General features: G+C 37.2%; 1 protein-coding gene and 1 non-coding gene across 2 annotated transcripts in view; one reads left to right on the top strand and one right to left on the bottom strand.

The window, feature by feature from the left end:
• The window catches only part of ARHGAP15 (Rho GTPase activating protein 15), a 723,932-nt gene that overhangs the window by 34,145 nt on the left and 666,634 nt on the right, over nucleotides 1–23,153 (bottom strand). The gene's annotated exons all lie outside the window — the stretch shown is intronic.
• Nucleotides 22,693–22,799, top strand: LOC126010487 (U6 spliceosomal RNA). The gene has a single exon (XR_007496514.1). It is a non-coding gene; the product is annotated as a U6 spliceosomal RNA (small nuclear RNA).

The following is a 23,153-nucleotide window of genomic DNA, read 5'->3' as shown; positions in this document are numbered from 1 at the left end:
CAGTCCCTATTGTTTCAAGAGAATTTTAACCTAGTCCATAGTTCCAGGAGTAAATTTGTGTCCCAAGTCTGACTAATGAGAGCCATGCATTTGTTTGCCACAGAGAATGGATCAAGAAAATTTATTCAAACATGAAATAAACAAGGGATCTAAGCCAGAAGCATTTTTTTTCCTGGGAATTCTTTTTATTGCCATAGCAAAAGAGAAGCTTGCTCTGAGGATGCTAAGCTAATGTGTTATTATCACGGTGCTGCCATCTTGCAGACAGGAGGAAACATTTCAAGTGGAAACAAAGCATGAGTTTAGAGATAAGAAAATATTATTCTGGCAGTACTCTTTGGCACTTGGATATAGTCATGCCTAAGTTATAGCCAATCATGAAAATTCTTTTACCTTTGGGTTAGATTTTGTTCTTTCACCAAACTCAACATTTCTTCAGTGTAGATAGAGGACTAAGACATATATATATATATATATATATATATATATATATATATATATATATATATAGTACATTATTGGAATGCAATGATCCAGAAACAATGAATTATAAATATTCAAGGCAGACTATAAATGGTGTCTAAAATAAAGCAGAGCACAATAAAAATCACCCATGAAGTTGAATCTAATAGTTGGCTCTCAGAACTCAGCCCTACTTGGCACTTAACTTTGGTACTTTGGTACTTTGTTTTAAACACCATTTTGCTCTATGACTGAAAGGAAGTCACACTAGTCTATTTAAAAAAATGGGAGAGATTTAAGGAGAAAATTTTAACATTTTAGGATCTGTATTTCTCAGAAGTCTTCAGATAGATTTAGAATATTTAGGAGGGATTTTCTTTGCCATAGATTATTTAACAGTTAATCCAAGGTTTATTTGAGCAAGATTATTTTTCTATTCACTTGCAAAACATACTCATGTACACTTACTCCCCCCTCAGGAATTCACTGAGGTACAATTTGACTTGTGGTCAAGAATAGGACTAAAATAGGACCTTTATTATCAGCACAGCACATCCCAAAATGTCTTTGTAAAATAAATCAAATTATATGAGTTAATTGATTCCAGGCAACATCAGCAAGTGCAAGTGGAGACCAAATAACAGGATGTTTATTAATGAAGTACTATTAATCAAAATTGACAATACAATTCCTGTCTGTGCATTTGGAAGTCAGCTACAAAGACTATGTGTATATATATATTATATATGTATGTATGTATATGTATGTAAAGACATAACATTTTTAAACACAATTTGAAAAAACCAAGGGAAATGAATATACTAATAAATGGGAATGTTGCTTATAGATTTGAGCTACTAATATTTAAACACTGGAAAGATACTCCTAAATGCAATCGGATAAGCAATGCCAAAAATGCCAGTGATAATTCATTAGCACTTAATTGAAACTACAAAACAACAGGACCTAGAAATTGGTACTCAGTGCTATTTCTCCCTTAGGCTTCCTCTTGTGAGGGTTAGGAGTATGGTTACGTTCTGAAGGTCATCAGTAAATTGAGAGATTGCATTGACACTGGATATTTCATGATGAATCTCCTTCATCCTTTGCTGCTTCTCCCAGCTATTTCTGACAATAAAAACAGGATGATTGTTTGAAGGAGAATTGAATGTTCATTCACATCTAACTTTAGCATACTTAGATGTCCTCCCATCCTCAACTAGTTAAACCAGGCTAACTGCATGAAAAGATAAAATTCATGAATCAAATGCTCACAGGATGAGGACAGGCCAACATAAAAGCAAATTAAATTTAGAAGGAAGATTTATTTTAGTTTTCTGGTTTTGTGAGATTATATTTAATTTTTTGGTAAAAAATAAATTTAAACCAGAGTGGACATGTCTTAAGAAAAATATCACACACACAAAGAAAAATATATCATAAATATTATAATTATAGTAGCTTGGACTTCTATGATGCCTGTTAAAGACTTTAAAGACTTCTAAAAATTTAATCTTAGACAGTTTACATGTGTTCCCAAATTATCCTGAAACATACATCCTGTTACTAGGTAGGGGATCTACCTTAAATAGAGAAGAAAAATATTCTGCCTGTGTAATTCCATATAGTCAATAAATAAAAAAACATGCAAACTAATTCTTCTACTCACTGAATAAACTGCTTCCAGTATAGCAATGGTGGCTAAAAATTTATAGTAGTTTGTTTTACAGCATATGAGTTTAGAGATATATTTATTAAACTAATTGCCATATTTTTCAAAAAATCAAATTGGGGATTTTTTTTAATATCAGAGTTAAAATCAGTAGGAGTCATTTATGTATCTGGGGAATAAAACTCTTGAGTTTTGAAGATTAAACTTTCAAATCAAACTACTTGTGTTACTTTTGAAAACTATTTCTTCCCCTTCAACTTGGATAAAGAATAAATATCATATGTACATACATCAGGGGAAAGACTCTCCAGAAATATGTGTTTGTGTGTGTGTGTGTGTGTGTTTGTATGTATCCGTGCGTGTATGTTTGGGGGCTACACACAGGTCTGCAGTTGAAACAAATTAGATATCCATCCTTTTCAACACTCTTGAAAGAGTTTGAATCTGTAGAGGTTCCAGAAAATTAGTTGTAGAAAAAGGCACACACTGATGAAGGAAACTGTCATAATTTGTAAAACATTCTGATTGACTTCCTGTTCAGTGTTCATTCCCTTAACTCAGTTTCTACGAACTAAGGTAGCTTAAGTGTCAATGCTTTTTTTTTTCCAGCATTGGAGAAACCGGAATAATGGTCTTCTATATAAAAGTTGAAACATTCATAGGATAGAATTGTGATAAGTCAGTAGTGGCTTTCAGTCTCCCTCACCATTGGAAAACGTAGTGAGGGAGGCCGGAGTGGTAGCGTAGTGGTAGCGCGCTTGCCATTCATGCAGCTGATCCAGGACGGACCTCGGTTTGATCCCCGGCAACCTATCTGGTCCCCCAAGCCAGGAGCGATTTCTAAGCACATAGCCAGGAGTAATCCCTGAGTGTCATTGGCTGTGGCCCCCAAACCCAAACCAAACAAAAAGCAACAAACAAACAACCACAGTGAGGGTCACTGGTGGCAAATTTGGCGGTCTCCGGATCACAATAAAATGAGCTACTCTTGCTTATCTTAAAAGGTAAGAAAAAAATCATTAAGAAACTTCAAGGAAAGCATATATTTGGTTTTAGTTAACCCTCAGCTCTAACTTAAAGTATAAACTTGCTCACAACTCAAAAAATAAAATGATTTCAAACAGAGACATTCGTACTATTTTCTGGGACTTTTTTTTTTTTCTTTCATCTATGGATGTTAAATATAGGAAGCCTACATCTCTTCCACTGATCTTTAAATTCTTGTGACTAATAATGACAAGCCATATCACTTCAATATCTCTTCCTGGAACTCCATACATTTTAGATCATCTGTCAGGAGCAATTTTACCATTATCTTTGTCTATTTGCTGACATAACAGGCAAGGTCCACCAACCTCCTCTACCCTTCAGGAAATATTTTTCAATTGTTTCTGTCAATTTGAGCACCCATTTCATTCTGCTAATTTATTGAATCTGCTTTAGAGCCACTTGAATTTCCACCTTATGAAATCAGAGTATTTGTTATTTAGAAGCATGAGGCCACTATACAAAGGGGAAATATATTTAAAATGAATAATAAGCAAAACTCAGAAAGCAAGGGCAAAGGAACAATTATGGGCAAGATTAGTAGACTACTGAAGATATATGCTCTACTAAGACTTCCTAAATTTTTTTTTAATATAAATTTTTATTTTGATCATAATGGCTTACATATTGTTGACAATAATATTTTAGGTACATATTTACATAAAATCAGGGGGGATTCCCATCGCCAAATTGTCATCCCTACGCCTCTGTTTCTATCCTACCTCCCTTTTCCTTTTCCCTCACCCCAGGGCGGCTAGAATATGTGGTCCCCTCTGTATCTAACCCACTACTTAGTAGTCTTGCACCTGTTTGGTCCTGATGCCTCCTTTATTTCCCCCTCTATCTGGAGTCAGGACTAGCTAGTTCAAGTTGCGTGGTTTTGTTTGAAGGAGAAAAAAGCAATAAACTGGGGTAAGAGTCTAATACCCCGAAAATGGGCGGAGTCCTTCTAAAGGCTCTCATCATCACTCTGGGAGATGGAGAAAAAGTAGGTGAAACACTCCACTAGTACCAAAAGAAGTGTCAAATATCCAGTGAGGGCTAAATTTGACCCAAGTTTGACTCTGAGAGTTCTATTTTTTTCCAGGGAGGTCACCAGAGGTCAATTTTACTGTTGTTGACTTCTGAGATGATTTTTTTTCTTTCTTTGTACTCCCTACCAGAATACATCTGTCTAGAGGCACCAAAGTTTAGAATTTTCTTATTTTTCCTTTTGCAATTTAGACCACAGAGGGTTCCGTAGATTTTTATCTTAATTTACAGTTTTAATATTAATTCAGAGATCTAACTATCTATTCATAAAATACACAAATAGTGACTTTTAGTTGCAAATGATTCTGAGAAGGGAAAAGATTTTACCTTCTGGTAGACATTTGTAGGCAAGTATAGATACAGATAGACATGCCTACAAATGCTGTTTCCACTATTTTAGTTGTGTTGTGTTAGAAAATAACTTAGTTTCTGAACACAAGATTTTCACCACTAAATAATGAAAAGTCCTACTTTGCTTAATTGAAATGACATATTTTCAATGTTTAGTAAATATGGACCATTTGAGTATTACTCAATAAATTTTCTCTATTGATGGTAGTTATTCTGCGGGAGTAAAATATAGGGACCCAGAGGTAGTTTAGTACATTAAGGGATACACCTTGCTAACTTAATTCCCCAAGCACTTCTGTTACTGGCCTCATCCCCAGTAACATGAGGTCTGAATGGCACCCCATCTTTAGGCCTTCAAATTGAACCACCTGTTCTATCTTAGATGTCTCATTATCAGGATGGACCCTTGAGCTCCTAAGCACTACTTCTAAGACAACCTCCCAAACGAAAATGAATAAAAATTAATAGGAGTTTCCTTTGCAGACTACTCAGCACAAATAGATGCAAGTTAATCAAGGGAGTTCAGAAGAAATATTATTTCAGAAAGTGCAACCCTCTAGTCAGAGCTGGACACTGAGCCAGATCACTTGGAGGAGTGTTAGTATCTGGAAAACATCTGAGAGCAGAGAGAGGAAGTTGGAAGGAATAGAAGGGCATGAGTGATGCCTAGAAGGTATTATAGGAGACATGAATGAAGCTTATGTAAAATTCTTTCATCTGGTGGTGGTAGCATTACACGGATATGAATGAGAAAACATAAAAAGTGGCAGGTAGAGTTAAGACAGTGAGGCAATAATAGCAGTTTAGGGGAACAGGACCTGGTTGGTGAAATTTTCCTTTTAGGAAGAGAAAATTCAGGAACTCGAATTGTATCTAACCACCTCGAATAATTAGGCATTCGAAGCTCTTGGCCCTTCAAGTTAATTTTCATTATCTTCCCACAATCTGAACTTTAAGAACTGTAGGCTGACCAGATGATTAGGGGAAATAAACCTTAGACTTGCTCATTTTTTTAAATAAGAGAAGAGCTTCTGCCTTTCTCTGCTTTCCTGACAACTCAAAAACTTATTCACTTTTTTGTTTCTGAAAAATGAGAATGGGTTCAGCATGATAGTACAGTGGGAAGAGGCGATGCTTTGCATGAAGTCAACTGTGTTCAATCTCTGGCATATCACATGGTGCCCCAAGCCTTGCAAGGAGTGATCCCTGGGCACAGAACTAGGAATGAACCCGAAGCACAGCCTGACATTGCCTTGCATGCTGCTGACCTGGGATAGACCCGGGTTTGATCCCTGGCATCCCATATTGTCCCCTGGCTTACCAGGAGTGGTTTCTGAGCACAGAACCAGGAGTAAACCCTAAGTGCCATGGGGTGTGGCCCCAAAAACCAGAAAACAAAAAAAGGCTCAGATACCTACCCCACTGTTGCTTGCCTTTTGGATGCCTGTGGTAGAACTCTGTAATTCTGTAAGAATTCTGTAAGAGGGGCCGGAGAGATAGCACAGTGGCATTTGCCTTGCAAACAGCTGATCCAGGACCTAAGGTGGTTGGTTTGAATCTCGGCATCCCATATGGTCCCCCGTGCCTGCCAGGAGCTATTTCTGAGCAGATAGCCAGGAGTAACCCTCTGAGTACTACCGGGCTCAAAAAAGTGGTCCAAAAAAGAAAAAAACAAACAAACGAAAAGAATTCTGTAAGAAATCCTGAATCTTAGAAAAATATACTTTTTAATAAAATGTATTTATAAAAAGTGAAAAACTGTTTCTTCTTTTCTTTTTTTAAAGGACTGGCCCATGTATTGATGGAATGAAATACTACAGAACTGAATGCAGAATAGCCCTCCCATAACAATAGCCTCCCAATGCATCTCTTTCTGAAGCTACTTGTCTAGTTCCTGATTTAAAACTCCCACTCTTAATGGAATGTTTTAAATTAATTTTTATTTTTTACACTCATTTATTATTTTTGGAGGGGTGGTACTCAGTACTTACTCCTAGATCTGTGCTTAGGGATCACTCTTGGCTGTGCTCAAGGACCATAGATTGAAGGGAAATGAACTAGGACAGCCACATGCAAAGCAAGTGGGAAGACAACCTCCCAAACAAAAATGAATAAAAATGAATAGGAGTAGCCTTTGCAGAATACTCAGCATGAATAGGTGCAAGTTAATCAAGGGAGTTCAGAAGAAATATCTTCAGAAAGTGCAACCTTCTAGTCAGATGTCTCTAAGACCTCTTTTTTCTGTCTTCTTTAAGATGCTTTATGCTTAAGCATATAGTGTGTAAAATATATAAAATATAATGAAGCTGGAGTCAAATCATGTAATCTGATTTTGTTTTATTTGAGGACAATCAGGCACTTTTTTGACTTTTAACTCTAATTTTGATGTGTTGCTCTTATTTGTTGGGTTTCACAATGGAGTCTGAATCTTCTTAGTGATTTAGTTCATTCACTTTTATTCTTAAATTTTTTTTTAATTTGCTTTCAATGATGTGCAAGTAATGTTCCTGGCTCTAAACTCAGGAATTACTACTTTTAGTGGTGCTCTGGAAATCATATGGAATGCTGGGAATTGGGAATCAAGCCTGGGAAGCACATGCAAGGCAAACACCATCCTCACTGTATTGCTTCTCCAGCCCTGAGTTTAACAACTTTTAGAAAGTGCCCTGTCTGTGAAAATAAGAGAATATTTAGGCCTCAAAGCATCCTAATATAGAAGAACTTATAATCTTTTTACCTTACCAACTTTAACAGACAGAGAAGAAACATCAGGGTTTAGATAGGGTACAGGTAGGGAAATATCACATACTTTTCTCTAAGTACAGGAAATGACCTTTAGTAAACTCTTTCCCTATTGATTGAAATAGATCAATGACTATTGTGTATCCAGGTACTTACTTGATGAACAGCCGGATTTTATATGTAATGCATGCATATATATTTTGTATGTATATATTTCTCTACATACATTCAAACAATGCAGAAGTGAGTGGAGGTATACCTAGGGGATCTTTATATTTGAAATTATTTTATAAAATATTTTAAGTAGGGGCCAGAGTAATAGTACAATGAATAGGACACTTGTCTTGCACACAGCAGACCCAGATTTGAGCACTGCCTGAGTGAAGAGCTAGAAGTAACCTGTGAGCATAGCCTTGTATTATCCATACTCTTCCAAAAATGTATTACAAGAAACCCAACCTTTCTGAAATTTCCTCTCACCTCATAGTCTCCTCTGGTCTTTAATGCTCAAGAGAGCTACTGAGTTCTATTTCTAACTTCAGTACTCCTTTATGCTCCCAAACCATGTTCTAGAACACTTGCCAATTTAGGGTTTCATCACAGCATTACAAAAATTCCAGAACTCACTTCTTCCAAAAATTTTTTGTTGTCTAAATTCAAGACTAGTTAAGCTAACTTTGAACATGTGCTTTCTAGAAACGCTTTTGGTCACTTTGATTGAAGGCAAACTAAGTCATTATTCATTTGACTTTTATTCTGCATATGAAGTAACTTTGCTTGGTTGTATCTTTCTTATCTTATTACTCTGTTGAGTGAACAGTAGGTACTAATGTACTTTTGGACAGCCCAGAGGGCACTACAAAATTTTGAATGTTACTCATATCACTAAAATGTATTGAGCACCTACTATGCGCAAAGACCAAGTTCTACCATTTACATGGCATATTGTCATCCCTTGGAAGCAGTGTAAAACAGAAGAACAATTTTTCATAAAAGGCAGTTACTATAAGAATGATAAAGTCCCAAAATAAATATGAAGTAGACCAAGCAAGAATGCTGTTGGAAAATGTGGGTGGCCAGTGAAAGTTTCTCCAGGACCTTTCGACTTGATGAAAGATTATACTAAATTGAATGTCAAGCAGATTTGACCCAGGAAATAATGACCAGTGAACAACATGCAGAGCATGATTGAGTTCTACTTCCTGAAGAACTTAATAACCCTTTATAAAGTGTTATGGTAGTTGGCCTTGCTTAGGGTAGTTCATTTCTATTTTCTAATTTTAGGTTCCAAACTGTTTACTTTCTTGCTTTTCTTCTTATGGAAACAACACAATTGAATGACACCCTTTGAATTTCTTGTGCTATGTAAGTAGCAGGGTAACAGGATAACCATTAACATTTGTCCTGTGTATTTTTTCTACCTCTGCCTGAATCTCTAATATGCACCTTCTAATTTTTTACTGGCACAACCAGCGGTTGTTATGCATGGGTTTCCGCCTGTGTAACTGAGACCAGGGCCCTGTGGCTTTGACTGCACTTCCCAGTGCTGAGTAGACTGCTGGGATTCCACAGATAAATAATAAAAATAATAATGATTTTTAAAGCATTTGGAAATGCTGAGTTGAAAGGTGTGGTGTAAGTGCAATGTTTTATTGTGAAAGTGATATCTCTTGCATTATCTGTTCTTAATGGAGGGCAGCAGTAATGGAGATTGAGGCACTTAGGCCTCTAGACCAGAGGTCCCAGAAGGCAGGGTGGAGCTGGGGTGGGCCCTGTGGTAACACTTACTGTACTTGGTAACTGCTTCCTTCCAGTCTAGCAAGAAGGTAGAGGAAGATTCACGTAGCTGCTGATTCCCCTAAACTTTAAAGATAGCTGCTGATTCCCCTAAACTTTAAAGATCATCATTGTTTTTGACTGGAGATGGCAATCATGTTAGAAAAAGACCAGATTTTTAATTATTAATTTTATTTGTTCAAATAAATATGTGACAGGGGACATGTGGCTTCAGGAGAATAATAGGCAATAGATTCTTGGTCTATGTTATAGCCCAACTATGCTCTTCTCCCACCTTAGTTATGGTAGCCATAATTTTCAGCAGTTCAGAATGGACCATATCAAGGAGAAGGTCCTTATTAAGCTAAGTAAATTGAGATTGTTCTGGTAGAACCTTTATCCAATAAGACCAATTTACTTCTAGAAAGAAACAATGACACAGAGAGGCCAGAGGGTGTGTGTGTGTGTGTGTGTGTGTGTGTGTGTGTGTGTGTGTGTGTGTGTGTGTGTATAGCAGAGTTTGTATAAACAACATAGTGAAAAGGTAGTAGGCATTGGCAAACTGTGTAGGAGAAACTAAATAATTTTGTATGTCCAACTTCAGAAGTGTGAAAAAAGCAAACTTTTGTTGCATAAGTCACCTTGTCTGTGATATTTTGTTTTAACAGCCCAAGTAAATTACTGTTGTCTGGGGTTATTCAGATTTAGGATTCATGTGGAACCATATACTACTGCATCTAGAGAGAGATATTTTTAATACTACATAGTCTGTTGTTTCAACTAACTCTTTAACTTTAATTATAAAATGAACATAACCTGTATCAAATTATGAATATGTTAACATATTGAATGGGGAAAAGAAAAATAAGCACCAGATTTACGTTATACAGGCACTTGAAGGTAGAGTAAAAAAATCTGGTTTCCTTGACCACATTGTCATAATATGCATGTATAACAGTTTATTGAATCCAGGCTGTGTAGACAACCAGAAGAACTCTGGCTCCATACTGTCACAATGTATGCCCACAACAAAGACATGGACAGAACAGCCCCTTTCATTCGATCTCTCTAAGCATTACCAACACAAGAGCTCCAAACCTTACCTCTGTCTGAAGTGTATCTATGTAACCATGCATAAGTTATTAACTGGGCTCCCTGGGCTCTGCTGCTGAAAATATTAATATATTCAAATTGTATTCTAGCTACTACAAAATACAGTACACAAGATCAATGCTTTCATATCTTTCTTAGACAAAGAATCTAATGTTATTTCTAAAGTTTCTTGTTCCTTGGACTCTCACTGAAATAGCATGGTAAGATAAAAACTGAGGTAAAGAAGTCATCAAGTACTAAAAGGGAGTTGCCTATATGACTCAGGTCCTTTGATCTTTTATAAATCAAGGGATAAACAATATATAGTACACATGAGCGTTATGCACTGAGGTCTGTTCAGAATATCTAACAACTATTATTTTTTTTACTTTCTTAGACATGTTACTGGTGGATATGAAAAGGATTATCTCTGAATGCTCTAATTGCTGATGATTTAATGTGACTTTTAAATGATACTTTTTACAGGATCTATAGTCTCACTTTCATGGCTGTGTCTGCTGGACACAATTACAATTTCAGAGGAGTTGGAAGTCAAAGGTATGCTGTGAAGCCAATCCGGAAACTAGGGAAGTCAAGGCAGTGTAAAAGCAATAATCCTCATGAGATGTCTCTTCAACATTTCTGGATCCCAAGTTAAATACATATGTAATGACCAGGAGCTACACAATCGAGCTTTGCTTTTTGGCTATTGGCTCCTCCAAAGGCCTTTTATCAATGAAAACAAAGTAGGTGGTCTTCTACTTCTTTCTAGCTATAGGAAAAAAAGTGACATAATTTTTCACAGCCTGAAATAATTGTGGAAGTACAGATACTGGTTAGGATCACTATGAATTATTAGTGGAAAACTGGGTCTCAGAAGTACGTTACATGTGAAATATTTTTCGTCACTTGAACATGTGCCGTCCAGAGCTGGCCCTGTTCTAGCCGTCACAGGGAACAAACATTTCACATTCACAGATGCTCCCAATTTGGTGCGGTTTGGAGTGTAATTTAGATCAAACGTCTCCATGTAAATGAGTCAGGGTTTCTTAATTAGGTGCCTCTAAAGCAAAACCTTGGACCACATCAGTAGGTGTGGGTGTGGTGCCACAAAACTAAAATCTTTCCTATAGACCAGGCTCTTAGTATCATTCAAACAGAGCATTTTCTTTTCTTTCTTTTTAGGGGTGGGGGGGTTGTTTTTTTCAGGCAGTAATAAATCTGCAGATGGCATAGACAGAAAGACGCTACTTCAGAAGAGCTGTCTAAAAACACTGCCTCTCTGGCAAATGCCTTAAAGTAGGTCATTCTGCTGTGATTTAGCTTTTTCTTTAGATTTGATTGCCAGCTTTTTGTTCCCATTACAAGTAGGGTGCATTCCAGTCCACAGACTTGTTCTTAATTTTTCCAACTGGTATTTGTTTACTAGGATTTGCAAATCTTCATGTGAAAATGGCCAATATCCTGTCACAGTGCTAATCATGCACTTGACCACAAAGCGAAATGGATCCCAGTGATAATCTGGCGATGCTAAAATATTAAATGCCTTAAACACCCAGTCTTCCCACAGCAAAACTGTGTTGATTTATATGAGTGGGTTTGTTGAAATAATTGTCCCATCTTTTATACATGTGAAAAGAAGAGGTGACAGGATGTAAATGAAAAACTTTTACAAGCTATATGGTTATTTGTATAGATATTCAGGTTGTCTGCTTTTATATTTGTCATTGTTTTTGTTTTTTTATAGGAGGAAAATCATTGGCTCCATTTCCCTATCAAGGCTTTGGGATTTACATGCAGAGCTCCTGCAGCATTAATGAGTTACCTGCATAAATCCCCTGGCAATCGATGGACACATAGAACTTGTTTTGTTATATTAATTATTCCTCACAGAACCTTGACACTGACGTTAAAGGAGGCCTTAAAAAATCTTGATGAAGGTCTTAAGGTATCTTTTACTGTTCAAATATTAGCATTGCAAAACTATGTCTAAAGCATTACTCATTTTGTGGTACCATAGGAGAGATTGAAATAAGGGCCAAGGGAGTGAAACTGCTCTTAACTCCTTATTGCCTAGAGGCCAGTTTTCTTAGTCTAAGGGATAATCCTCACATTGTGATGAGGATAAATATAAATGTTAAGACTGTGATGAATAAAAAAATTGACTAAGTCATTTTTCTTCAGATTGGTGCTTAGTTTGGGGTATTATCCAGAGGCAAAATTTTTCCTTGGAAAATTATTGGTATTTTCAGGTAAATTCCAATATGTCACTTAAACATATTTTAGAATTGGACTTGGAAAGATGGAGATTATTGGACATATTGACTAGATACTTTGCAAGATGCCCTGGTAAACCTGCACAGGATGGGAAATGATTTTATGTGCGAATTTTCTTAAGCTTCTTTTACTTAGTAGCCTTAGGGAGTACAAAGTTCTGATTAAGTAAATGCTCTGGTGAAATATATTTATGGGTATCATCATCTTTGAATTAGCAATAGTCAGACAACACAAGTAATATTAAAATTACAATAGATACCATGCTATTAGCCTTTGGTAATTCTCAAGGAACTTTTTCTTTTTCTTTGTATAATAATGTCTTTATTTAAGCACCATGATTACAAACATATTTGTAGTTGGATTTCAGTTATAGAAAAAAACACCCCCCTTCACCGATGCAATGTTTCCACCACCAATGTCCCCCATCTACCTCCTCCCCCACCCCCTGCCTGTATTTGAGACTTTCTATTTCTCTCACTCTTTATCATTGTCATGATAATTGTTCATGTAGTTATTTCTCTAACTGCACTCACCACTCTTTGTGGTAAGCTTCGTATCATAGGCTGGTTTTCAGCCTTCATCTCTATTGTCTCTGGGTAGTATTACCATACTGTCTTTTATTTTTCTTAAATCCCATAGATGAGTGAGACTATTCTGTGTCTATCTCTCTACCTCTGACTTATTTCACTCAGCATAATAGTTTCCATGTATATCCATTTATAGGAAAATTTCATGTCTTCATTTTCCATGATGGCTGCATAGCATTTTACTGTGTATATGTACCAACCACAGTTTCTTTAGCCACTCTCTGTTGTCGGGCATCTGGGTTGTTTCCAGATTTTGGCTATTGTAAATAGTGCTGCAATGACTATAGATGTGAAGAAGGTATTTCTGTATGAGTTTTTGTGCTCCTAGACTATATATCTCTAAGAGTGGTATAACTGAATCATATGGGAGCACAATTTTCAGTTTTTTTTAAAGGAATCTCTATATTGTTTTGCATAAAGGATGGACTAGACGGCATTCCCACCAGCAATAAATAAGAGTTATTTTCTCCCCACATCCTCGCCACCCCTGATTATTCTCGTTTTTTTGTGATGTGTGCCAGTCTCTGTGGTGTGAGATGGTACCTCATTGTTGTTTCGATTTGCATATCCCTGATGATTAGTGATGTGGAACACTTTTTCATGTGCCTTTTGGCCATTTGTATTTCTTCTCCGGGGAAGTGTCTGTTCATTTCTCCCCCCCCCTCACTTTTTGATGGGGTTAGATATTTTTTTCTTGTTAAATTCTGACAGTACCTTGTATATATATCTTAGATATTAGTCCCATATTAAATGGAATGCTGTGACCAACTGCCTGTGCACATCAACACCTGATCCACATCCCTCTGGCAAACACCACCGTATAATGCACACATGCTTTAGTTAGGCACGTGTGCAACTCTTGGTCACCAAAATAGCAGCAACACTACAGGAAAGAGGGGCCCCAAATTAAATTAATTATCCTGGAAAAATAGTTCAATGAGTTATTTTGCATATGCTTCTCATACACAAGTCCTGGGTTTGATAGCCAGAAACACATAGCTCCTGAACACTGTTTATGGCTACCCTCCAAATTTAGTTAATTAATTTTTGAAAAGTCTTTGAAAACAAAGAATATGTTGGTTCAGTTTCAGGTCTTGCCTCAGTTCCCTTCTTTAGCATCTTTCAAATCCATTTTACAGAGGATCAGTAGATAAAGTGAGATACATGAAACAGAATAGTTTCACTCATCTATGGGTTTTAAGAAAAATGAATGACATTTTTAGCAGTATCTCAAAGACAAGAGAGATGTGGGCTGGAAGGTGCAGTTCATGACATGAAGCTCACCACACAGAGTGATGAGTGTAGTTAGAGAAATAACTACACTGAGAACTATCATAACAATGTGAATGAAGAAGGGAAGTAGAAAGCCTGTCTGGGTGGGGTGGGGAGGAGGGAGATCTGGGAAATTGATGGTGGGAATCTTGCACTGGTGAAGGGGGGTGTTCTTTACATGACTGTAATCATACAACCACAATCATATTTGTAATCACGGTGTTTAAAGATAATTTAACAATTAAAAAAAAAGAACACATAAAAAAAATCAAAACTTCAGTATGCCATCTGCTACATAATGTACTTCAGTGGCTCCATAGGTTTGAAACATCAGATTCCAGCCTTCTTGCAAGGTCACTCATATCTGGCTTCTTCCTGTACTCAATTTGCTTTCCCTTTTCTTCACATTACAGTTAGCATATGCAGCTTATGCCTGCATTTTACCGTATTTTCTAGTGTATAAGACGACTTTTGAAGCGAAAAAAAGTCAACCGAAAATCGGGGGTCATCTTATATGCCGAGTATATCCCGAAAAACATTTCGATATGCAGCTAAACGAAAATCGTCTGGATATTGCCACGAAACAAATTTTCCAACTCCATCCTGCACCAATCACGGCAAGGCTTCTTTACCGCCTCTCTAACTCACCCAATCCAAGCAGGCATTTTATGTATGCAAATTATACAATGTTCTGTACCCGAATCTACACTGTAAAAAGCCTGCTCAGATTGGCCAGAGTCAGAGAGGAAGTCTATTACAGTATAACCTTTGAACCATTGCTTGTTGTGATTGGCTCACTGTGGTACATACAGTTGCAGCACAGGAACGTTCTGTCTTATACAGAGTATATAAGCCTAAACATATGTTTTAACTGTAAAATTAGGGGGTCATCATATATGCGGGTCATCTTATATGCTGGAAAATATGGTACTTCTCTAGCTTTTCTCAAGTTGACCCAGAGAACGTCCCTATGCTTTCCAAAATTTGCCCATGCATCAAAGCCTAAATGAAGACTCACCTTTCCCTGGAAATGATTCCATTATAGTTTACTTGTTCCATATATATTCCATATATATATAATATTTAATGGATATTTATTCTCTAATATTCCTTGGTGCATTGTATCTTGTTAGATTATTAGCTCTGCCAAGACAGAAATTTATATCTTATTTTATATATTTTTTATTTTCCTAAGTCTCCTCTGTATAATCCAGAGCACAAAATATACACTTCATACATACAATTGAATCACTGATAGATGTTTATATTAGTTTCTTTTTTGTTTATGTATTTTCATATACTAGGCATTAGATCACTGAACATTTCAAATGATATATTTTGAATGAAATCTTAAATTTATACATACTTGGCAAGTGAGTGTATTTTCAGCAATACTGATAAGCTATATATTAGGATAAATGTATATTTAAACTCCAGTTTTATCTAGTTTATAGTGTGTTTACAGCATGTCTAAATGTAAGCATCCATATTACTTTCACCAGAGATTAATTGGGTCTTGATTTTTAAACGTGTATGTGTGCATGTGTCTGTACTTCTTTAAATACATCTAACTTGAATTTTATTATTGAGAACTCACAAAACATACAGATCTAAATATAAAAACAGTAAATAACTAGACAAGAGTATAATCATTAATCCAACAAATAATTATATCTTAATGGTACATGCAGACGTTAGCATGAAAGCCTATGTAGTGCATAGCTATAAACTAAATTTGCATAATATAAGCTTGAAATGGCCCTTTTTTGATATTTTTCATCCACTCTAATTTTTTTTTTTTTTTACAAAACTTTGAAAGAAGATTATCACTCTTCACTATCCATTGGTAAAGCTTTGAAGGTTTGCCATTTTGTCTTTACTTGACACATCTTGAAAGATAGTCTTGCTTCTTGGGCCATCATCACAGACTATTGCTGGCTGTGTGTCTCTAACTGTCTTTACTAATCTAGGTGAGGAAAATACTCCCACTTCTCAGTGCATGTCTCTCATTCAGGAATTATGTGCAGGAATCAAATATCATGCTACTCCCACTTTTCAGCAATAAAGCTATTTTTGTACTAGATTTCTTTATTTTATTTATTTATGCCACACCCAGTAATGCTCAGGGGTTACTCCTGGCTATGCACTTAGAAATTTCTCCTGGCTTGGGAGACCATATGGGATGCCAGGGGATTGAACCACGGTTCGTCCTAGGTTAGTTAGCCAGTGCAAGGCAAACACCCTATGGCTTACACCACTGCTCTAGCCCCTTTATTTTATTTTATTTTTTTAAAAAATGAACTTCCCATATTTTACTCTCTGTAGTTCCCAGACCAAGAAAAAAGAACCAGAATCTTAGTTGTGTCTTATTGCATAGTGTTCTTTTTTCTTTGCCCAGCTTCTGATCTCTGGGCTCATTAAGAACATTTACCCTCTTTCCAGTAACAGCAGGAAACTGAAACTGTTTTCCCAGAGCAGCAGTCGCTGGGAACTCATTCTGTGTGCTGGTCCCATCCAGGACTTGAGTCAGATCTAGGGTTTTTTTTTTTAAGGGGCCACACTATGTGTTATTGGGGTAAGAGGCAGGCAAAGCCAGGTCACTCCCAGTGATGTCTAGAGTTTGGGGTAATATCTGGGCTACATTTGGTGCTGTTCCAAGGCAATGTAGTGTCATTGATCAAATTCAGTGCCTACTGCCTGTGCTTTATCATTGAAGCTGTTGCCCTGACCCAATTCTACAGTTTTTTTCATGCAATCTTTATGTTTTTATTTGCAAATCCATTTCAATTGGAGAAATCCTGCAGAAAAACATTCTGAAATGTTAAGATTGCAGTAATATTGGCTCCAGGACTAGCAGGATAAGGAGTCCTTACAATGTCTGCATCTATCATTGAGCTCCTGGCTGTTCTCATCACCTGAATTCTTTCTTTCTCCAATAGATGAAAGCTCATTTATAGAACAGTGGTTGTTCATATGCTGCAGCTACATCTGGGCCAGTAGAAATACTTCTTTTTACTAGCAAATTAGTTGACACTCTCTAGCTCTTTCTGATGGAGACAAGGTTGTGAGAGGTGAGGCCTTTTGGATAGACAGAAGGATGATGGCCCTTACCACTTGTGGTCATTAAAGTTCCCGTGGTGCTTTTTGTGAGAGAAGGAGTTGTTAACCTTCGTGTCCTGGCTGACTTCCAATCTGTGTAATTGCCTACATCCTACCTAAGTTGGCTCTGTAGTTTCAATTAGGTAAAGTATTGTTCACTTCTTGTACTAAACTGCTGTGTTGTGTGGCTACAGACTGCTAATTAGCTGGTGTTTTTCAGGTGGCTGCATCTGTGATGAACAAAATCTCTCTTTCTGGCTATCTTCCTCCCCACCCCCACATCTCACACATAACTGCAGGCTGATTGTCTACCATCTTGCCATTTCTTGGATAAAAAATATTTTGGGATGAGAAATTCCTAGAATATGACAATGGATGTTTCTTTAAGTTCTCTATGAAGCCACCAGCTTCTCAAAACTCCTGAGGATATGAGAGGGTCAGCTCACACAGACATAGCAAAAATGTTATTGTGGTGGAAAAAAAGAAGCCTTGGTCTGCCACTGCCAGGCTGAAGGGTAAGTGTGGACTTCTTAGAATTCATTAATTTCAGTGTGCTATGAATGAAGACTGAGGTCATAGTAAAGAGGGTAGGCATTTTATTTCTCCTCCAGAAAAATATAGGAGGGCATGATGTAAAAAAAAACCTAAAATGCCAGAAATGTCCAGCTCCAAATGGGAAATATGGTCCTGGGAGAGTGCACAAAATACCTTGGAAATGGTTCAAAGATCAGCATTAGGAAAGCACATGTGTGTCTGAAAACAAAGTTGGAAATGAAAGAAAAATAGAAAAATGTGGGTGTGTGGGGAGCCAAGAGGAAAGAGTTGTGTTTGATCAGAGAATAGATGTGATTGAGGGCAGAATTCTGGGCTGTAGAATGGTGGCAGAAAAATGGGTTAAATTGGGAGGAAAGTCAAATTTAGATAAAGTACCATATTTCGTGTCTTTTTTTTAAATTAATGTGAGTAAATTTTATGCTTACTTGATGTCAAAGTACAAAAATGCAAATTAATTATATAAAATTACTCTAGAGCAGGAGTTATATCTTCTCTTTTCATATTTCAACTACAATGGTAGATAGAAGAATAAATACAAATGAATGAGCAAATGACATTGGTGAAGAGAAGGCTGCTGAGACAAGTTCATAAAGAGCACAAAAGTATTGGTTTTAGTGCTTGAGTTCTTATGTTTTGCTTATTTCTTGGTATGACTCTGTTTCAAAGTATTCTATTTTTCTGATACTTGATTCAGAGTACTACAAATTAACCCCAAGCCCAATAGGAGCAATGCCTGAGCACAGAGCTGGGAGTTTGCCCTGAACAGAGCTAGCTGTGCCTCCCAAACCAAAACAAAATATAGAACAGAAAGAGGTGGAACAGATAGCTGAAGGGGCTGCTGTGACTTGGACCATCAGCATTGCATGACTTCCAGCATTCCCAGTGTAGCCCTGGTGGACCCTTAGTGCAGGAGGAAAAAAGATTGAATAGGTCCATATTGGCCTGAGAAACACTCTGAGGAGTAATTTTAGTCCCTGAACACTGAAAAGAACCCTATCTTTAAGTTAAAAAAAAAATAGAAGAAAATATCAGCGTGAAGAAAGCATATGATTCATCAGGTGGATTGAAATGTAATCCGATACCAGTGGTCGGCAAACCGCGGCTCGCGAGCCACATGCGGCTCTTTACACTTTGTAATGCGGCTCTTCTGTGTGCCGGGCCGCCGCTCCAGGAGACAGGATTCTGCTCCTAGCCTCTGTCAGTGCGAGCCCTGTGTGGCCCTCAAAATAAATTTCAATCTTGGTTTTGGCGAGATTTGACTTCGTTGAAAAAAAGGTTGCCCACCACTGCATAGGCTAAATGGCAAATCACTGTGAGCTAAGTTAGAACCAAAAAGTTGGATGTGAGAGTGAGATTGAATAAGTGAATAATGGCTAGACAAGGACAGGGAGGTAGATAGCATAATTGAATAAGGTTTCCAGATCCTAGCAATTGATGCCTTTTGGCCCACAGTTTATACATGATGAGTAGTCCCTGTGCATCTATTTTCAATACAAATGAACAGGCAGATAAATGTAATAGTGTTGTATGTGAAGAGAATTCCAGTGTGAGGGATATGGGAAGAAATGATGAAGATTAGTATTGAAGGACAGGTAGGATAAGAGAGGGAAAATTGTAAGAGAAAAAAATACTGGTTAAAAAGACCATGACTATAATATAACAAAGAAAAATTACTGAAAGTAAAAAAGAATAAGCTCAATGTGAACAGAAAGATTGAATATAAAGCTTCTAAGTTCTGAACCTATTTGCTTTTTGGGGGGTGGCATGCCCTACAGTGAGCAAGGTTTATTGTTGGCTCTGTGCTCAGGGGTCACCCCTTGGGGGATTCATGGGATTGTGTGGGGTATCAGGAGTTGCAAGGCAAGTGCCCTACCCATAACCCTGTGTTCTGAATCTATTTTCAATTTTCTTTGGATACACTATTAAATTAACCCAAAGATAGATGGAAGAACAAAACTGTAACTGAGACAAAGATAAAATAAACTTAAAAACCCTAATCTTTTTTGGGGTGTCAGGGAGAATGTTGGGTGACACTCTGCAATAGTCAGGACTTACCCCTGCAATAGTCAGGACTTACTCCTGGCTCTGTGCTCAACAATGCATTCTAATCTTAAATTTTAGTTCTACTGCTAGGAAAATAAAATCTAAGATTTTTCCCACTGTTCTAATCCAAGCGGCCCCTAAATTGGTTTCCTTTCACCCAGAGGCTTTCATTCCATTTCAGCCCATGGTTTTTGTTGTGTATCTCTTCAAAGTCAAGTGTGGTTTGAGTCTACCACTGGCCTCAGATCCATTGTTTTTTATGGCCAAGAGGAGTTCTTCCCAACCACTGCTAAAGTTCTCTTTCCTCATACCAGACAATGCAGTCTTGAGAAATAAAAATCTCATATATAATCTGCACTTTTTTGTTCGTATGAGGAAAAAAACAACAACAACATGGAAATGTGCAGCTATCCTGTGTTAACTATTCCTGGATGTCACCCCACAGCTTTAATTTCTGCTTTCTTCTCTGCATTCTGGGTACTGCTGCCGGACTTGTCAGCACCTTGTCATGACTTCCTGGTGCGTGGGCTACCATCGGACTTTGTGCTCTTAACAATTATCCATAAACCCCCCCCCCCACATAATTCTTCACAAGTAATATATATCTATGTACTTATATTACAGATACACAAATATCTATCTATATATGGCTATGTACATCTATAAACAGGTAAAAAAAAATGAAGCTTCTTAAAAGCATTTTTTTTTCCATGTCCTGAAGAGGATGCTCTTTGTAAAAATGTTGCTGTGTTGTCTCATCTTTTCCAGTCCTGCGATGTTCTTTTGTTCGTGGTGTGACAAGGATGTGGGGAGCCAATACGATTTAACTAAATAATACACAAATGTCAAGAATACTTTCATGTCTTGTGTACAGACCAGAATAAATTACTTCGATGGAATGTTTTGTTTTTCTTTTCAGGGAACAACCCCACAGTTTACAAGGAGCTGCACTGACAAGAAGTGGCTAAGAAGTCTTATTAAAAGGAACCCATTTTCATGTCGGACTAGATGGCTTAGGATTTCAGGAGTGTTCAAAAGAGAAGGCCTGGAGAGGAAGCTGACAGGCAGACGGCATTAAGAAATTAGTCTTGTTCTGGAATCCTTATGGGCAACGGGGGAGTCAAGGAGTCCAGTAAGAAATAAAAATGAGGGAAGTAGTTCTCAGAATTAAAGGTGAACTGAAAGGAATTGGCAGCTGCTTGGACATGCCAGCCAGAGAGGCCATAGTATCGGATACACGTGACAGACCAAGAGACAACTGCAAAGCTCCCCAAACAACTCGCTTGAAGGGCTTGCCAGGAAGCCAGATGCTACTTCTGGAAGAATATCTTCCGTGGTTGGGCATCTGGGTTCAGTGCTTTCTGTTTAAAGAGGAGAAAAAGGGTGGTAAAAGGCAACTGCAGCAGCAATATTGTCTTAATTGATTCAGAGCATCCAGGTACATACATAAGCAGGATAAATATATGAATTCAGGTGAGCAAAGAAATTGTTTTGTAAAAAATAAACAAAACTCCTTAAGATACAACTTTCTTTAGTGCCATTTAGGTAAAAAGCACTGTTAGTTAGAAGGAGGGAAACAAAGGGAGAGACAAAAGGAGGACAGGCACCAAGTAAACATCTCATAAAAGTATGTCAGTTTATTAATTAGGTAACTTTATTTAAACATTGGAATGAGGGCTGGCATTAAATGAAAGAAAAGGGAATTCATGTTATGAGCTTGTGCCTCAATCACAGTTGGTTTCTCTTTTTCACTCTTTGTTTTACCATTCCTTCTTCCTTGGAAACACAATTGAATATTGGTATTGGCAAGAAGCAAAAGTGTGGTCTAGTGGATTGAAGATTAGGTGACTTTGAGGTCTGCTTGATCCCCTGCCTCACCTTTGATCTTTGCTGTTTTTTTACTAAAAATGAAAGGATAAAGAAAGAAAGAAAAGGAAAGGAAAAAGAAATCGGGAGAGATAAACTTGTTTATATTCAGAAAAGTGTAGGACAAGCTGTTGTTATCACTTTGATAATACATGGTACTTTCACTTCATTTGCTACTGAGAAAATAAGCATGGTAGTAGGAAGTCAATATTGGATTTGAAACAAATAATGGACAGGGAGTTTGTGTTGATCTGACAGAAGACAGAGATGGATTCATTTAGTACTGGGAGTAATGACAGATACAAAGCCATTTTTTTTTCCCTATTCCAATGGCTAATACAAATCCTAGATCATCAAGAATTTAATACTGACAGCCCCACACTGGGCTTGCTGATGGATTTAACAGGCCCCAGACTGGTTGGTGGTCACAGATTCTCTGACCACAGCTTCCTCAGGACTCAGTCTTCTTGAGTACTCATTTATTTTTGTACTAGGGCTACTTAACATGGAATTTTAGTTTCAGATTGTTTTTTCTATAATCAGAGCTACTCTTCATCATGATGTAGGAGGAATAACTTAACAATAACCTCAAAACAGAGTATTTTCTCATCAAAGCCGAAAGTAATTCAAGTTTCCAAGAATTCAGATGTATGAAGTTGGCATCCATTGGAATCATCACCACCTATATTTCATTGTTATTTCATCCACTGAAGTCACGGAGTGCCATTTATTAAATAGATAAAACTGAATGTCTGCATTATGTGGAATACAATATACTGATATTATAAGGCTCTTGGATGTCATAGAAATTTAAATGACGTGCTCGCTTCAGCAGCACATATACTAAAATTGGAAAGATACAGAGAAGATTAGCATGGCCCCTGCGCAAGGATGACACGCAAATTCGTGAAGCATTCCATATTTAAAAAAAAATTTAAATGACATAAGTTTTTACCCCTTTGAAATCTATGCTCTTATAATCTAAGAAACCAGTTAAATTCTTTATAATGTTACCTTCTCCAATACATTCAGGCTTACTATGCTAAAAATAACAACTGGTCCATGCAAGATTATTATACTTATCCTGTATTTTTCAAGAATTAAAGCATATACAGCTAGAACAGTATCTAGTCATCATGGGAAACTCTTTCTAATGCCCTATTATTCAGAGAACCTTTTAGGCCTCCTCAATGAATGTAGTAGTTTTAATTACAAAGCATAGTGGCTCCGCTTTTACTAATTACTTCCATCAGCCATGTTTTTCTCAGAATCCTTTCTCT

Source organism: Suncus etruscus, chromosome 5 (genome assembly GCF_024139225.1).
Source record: "Suncus etruscus isolate mSunEtr1 chromosome 5, mSunEtr1.pri.cur, whole genome shotgun sequence".
NCBI lineage: Eukaryota > Metazoa > Chordata > Mammalia > Eulipotyphla > Soricidae > Suncus > Suncus etruscus.
The sequence above is the reverse complement of the archived record's forward strand: the minus strand, read 5'-3'. Positions and strand labels throughout refer to the sequence as shown.